The following is a 4310-nucleotide window of genomic DNA, read 5'->3' as shown; positions in this document are numbered from 1 at the left end:
TTAAAATATAATACCTATTATTATTAAAACTGTGTTTTAATTCATTCAACACATAATTAAAAAATCCTACTGTTCACTAATACATCTTTCGCCTAAATGTATTCAATTACAATTTTTCTTGTCAATTTCAAGGAAAAAGTTTATTATTTTATTAAAAGTCTATTCAAGTTTATTTACTATTATTATTATTACGTAGTCGGTTTTTTATAAACAGCGAAAATACTCAAAACAACCTCTTGAACTCTGACGAATAAAAGCTTGGTACTTTATGTACTCTAATTCAATTACGATGTCGATGTGCATAAATGTTTTCTGTTTTATGTCTACTGTATAGAAAATTAAAGAATTCTTTTCTTATATCTAAAATAAAAAGTATGTGAACATTGTCCTCCATAAACCGCAATCTTTACTGTTTCATCGTAACAATAAATTGCCTCAAAGAACGGAGATGGCACGGTATACAGAAAGCGGCGATTTTAATTGAAAGGTCTGTCATACCCGAACAAGTGCCATTGTATTTTTAGAACTAACCTTCGTGTACGACCACTTTTAAAGGAAGTATTGTGGTAAACTTGAATTGATAAATATATATTTTTACCCTATTAAATCATAACCACCAGTCTACGCCAAATTATCCTAACGAAATAAGCTCCATATTATTTTATTAGATACAGCTGAGGAAAATTTGCAGGCCGTTGTTCGATTTAAATAATAGTCCTTAGTAACTCCGATGTTATTTATTTCACGCTATTTTCGCTCATTTTTATATAATATTTATTTTTCCATAAAGGAATTTTTCATGGTATTGATGTTTTTTTTTTGAACCGTAACCATGGGCGCCATTTGGAGTAGGTAGTATAATAGTCCCGCACGTGACAAATTTAATTAACTTCGAAATGCCCCGATATTACAAAAACAGGAACATAGACGTGGGCTTGAGGAAAAAAAAATTATATCCAAAAATATCTGAACGCGATTTAATCACAAACGTGCAAACTATCACTTTTGCACGCGTCCGGCTTTAATGGATAAAATAAATTGACGAAAAGTAATTGAAGAGCCCGAGATTGATTTCTGTTCAGTGGAGAGAAAGGCAGTTACTACAAATTTACCTTTGCCCCTCTGATCTACGCACGATGGCCATCTCAGAGATTTTTAGTGGACAAAAATCTCAGCAATATTGCCCTGCTGACTAGGGGTTACCTTTTGAAGGTTTTACATAATAGAAAAAGGACTATTTTTATCATAATGACCTATAAACGATGGTATTTAACGGCGCCATTTATATTTTTAATATGCCATTAGATCTTCTTGTCCTGTGTACGTCAGAACATTATATATTTTATTATTATTGCATAAAATGATAAGTAAGACCTTAACTTACTGTATATAGCGAAATGAACGCTCGCATTTATTAATGTACTTTTATTTCGTTTTCTGCAATTTCCGAGCTGTATGTCACCAAGAATGGCTATTAATTTATTTTTCTCTGCACTAGTATCTGTATTCTTCCTTTATAATATTATTTATACAAATGACTAAAATATATGTATTTAATAACACTTAGAGAAGAAAACTATTTTACACTATTCATACATAAATAGCTTGTATTTAGGTTATTTTAAAAAAAATCCAATTGCCTGTTCCAAATCTGCGAGTTAATAAAAATATGATACGCAAACTAAATGCTTATATAACAACCTAAACATAGAGGTTTATTAAAAAAAAAGTTGTATTTTGGATAAAGTTCTAAAATACGACTTCAGGATTTCAACTGAAAAAGGTCTAATTTAGTTTTTTTTTTTAAACATTAAAGACGTTAAGTACCTATGTGCAGGATAAGTTCGTGTTTTAATTGGTCGAATATGAAAATATATTTATACCCTTAATATGCAAGAATACATGACACCTTAAACAATGAGATTTTGTAAAATCTTTAAACTCAATTCATCCGTATCAAACAAAAGTGTCGATTTAAATTTTTAGTCTATTTAATCAGCTGGGTTATTTGAATACTTTTGTTTTACTGCGCAGCCGAGCAGGTGACTAGAATACCTCCTGCTAACTTATTCCATTAAATAGACTTAACGAAGACACCGTCAAGGCGGTGTATGTATATTGTATGTGCATGAATCATATAATGTTAGTTGGTTGGTAGTTTAAATCAAAGCTTGGATCATAAATACCGATTAAAATCTACCTTCCAGAGGCTAAATATCTAACAAGATCTACTCAAAAAATAAGGTATGAATTTAATCCATTCCCTTTTTATTGTTTTAAAAGGCATAGTGAACGAAATGAAGTCCTACTGCAAATCCAATTTCCTTAACTTTTTTATATAATTTCGATAAAATATACATATCTAAGATAACATGAAAAAGTGCGCTTACCGATTACAATTTATGCATAGAATGGTCATTGTATGGACATAATCTTGAGTTGACAGACATTATTGTATAATGTAAATTGACTACAAAAAAACCAGTAACAATGACCCAATTTAAGGAATTACTAACATACCTATCTACTCCTATTAAGCATAAAGGTTGTGCTAGGAGTGGGGACAAAAGCCCACGGGGTCTCGATCGAATCTGCAACTATTTGCATCTCTAGATGGTAAATAAAACGTAACCCGCTATTCCCGTATAAAAGAAGAATTTTAAAAGGTAAAATACAAAAGTGTTAAGTCTACGAATAAACCCACCTTTTACGAAAGTCGTGTCGTCAAATTATGTTTTACTCGTTTAATGAACAATCATTTTTGTACAAAATTAAAAAAAATATGCACAATATTTTATGTAAAAATATAAGGACTATAATATAAAGTCTTATATAGTGCAGCTACATAATACAAATGACGGCTCAATACTTATGTCGAAAGGCTTTCAGGTCGCTCCGACCCAGAAGCGACCAAGCGTATCAACTTTCGACAGTTCAAGAAAAGGTTTCGTCCTGTCCCCTGGGTCCTATCGGCATTACTACAATTGACTAAACTTTAGAATTGTTCTCTGGGCTGACTGTTTTAAACTGGATATAAGAAAAATTGTATAAACAATAACTTCGAAAAGTTTTAATGGTTGTTCTGGTTCGGGTATTTCCATCTTAAAATTAAGCGAATCACTTCATATCAAATATATAAAAACTTTCAAATTTTCTTTGTCATAACAGAATTACTTCTACTGTACTTCTGTTCTAAGTTATTATGTTCTGAGTGTTAATTTACATAGACTGATAAGTTTTTTGAATACATTAATTTACGTTTTCTTCATCAAATATATTTTTCTCTTACAAGATATATAAAAAAGTTACCTTAAAGATTCAAGTCTTACTTTTTATAAAGACAAATTCACTTTATTTTATTTAAAACAATTGAATTGTATAATAAGTAAAAATCTCAAATAAAGAAATACAAAGTTTTATCTGTGCAGACTTAAACAGACGGTTTTCGTCTGATTAATAGTTTATACTTCATCTCTTTCAACCTTCAGAATAAGCTTTTATTTCTTTTTTACAATTACCGCTCTTACTCTGTAAGCTGCTTAAAAATCTTTTACCTTTACTTTGACGTTGAATCAATAGAAGTTTTAAGCAATTTTATATAAATGTTGTAATTAAATAGCTAATTATTATTTGTCAGATTTAATATCTTCTTGTTTAAGGCTAAGTATGAGTTTTGCATTGGATCAATATATAAGTACATATATGTCGAGCAACAAAAAGTTTAATTAGGATTTATTTATTTTTTCATCGTACATACTGACGTTGCCATCTTTTATTTATTATTGATTTTTTTGTTACTTAATTTGACAATTTTAAATATATAATCTCTACATAACGCATTGCTCCAGGAAGAAGACTTTTTGCACTTGCCATGTATTGTACGCACATATGCTATCAGAATATCACATTAGCTACACATGAAAAATACATATATATTAAATAATATTTATTTCTACAAATTTCATATATATAGCTAACCATATATAACATAAACATAATAATTAAATATATTTTCATTTTGACATTTATATGACCTTCTTTATTTATGAACATGATTATTTTTCAAAAAGTTAACTGGAACCGAAGGTTGTGCAACTTTGCGTCAAAATTAGAGCCAATATTATGATATGCCTTGGTTGTTGACTTCAACCACAAAAGAAACGAGATCTCAGTGAGTGTCAAGTTCAATGGTCCTTAATAATTTCTTCTTATAATATATTATAGCCTATGGTTTGCCTTGGCTAGTTCTCATATTCGAATTATATTATAGCCTTCGCAAGTTCTAAATCTTTCATCTAAAGATGTTGTCC

This window comes from Vanessa cardui, chromosome 11, assembly GCF_905220365.1.
Source record: "Vanessa cardui chromosome 11, ilVanCard2.1, whole genome shotgun sequence".
Classification (NCBI taxonomy): Eukaryota; Metazoa; Arthropoda; class Insecta; order Lepidoptera; family Nymphalidae; genus Vanessa; species Vanessa cardui.
This window is presented reverse-complemented; position numbering follows the sequence as displayed.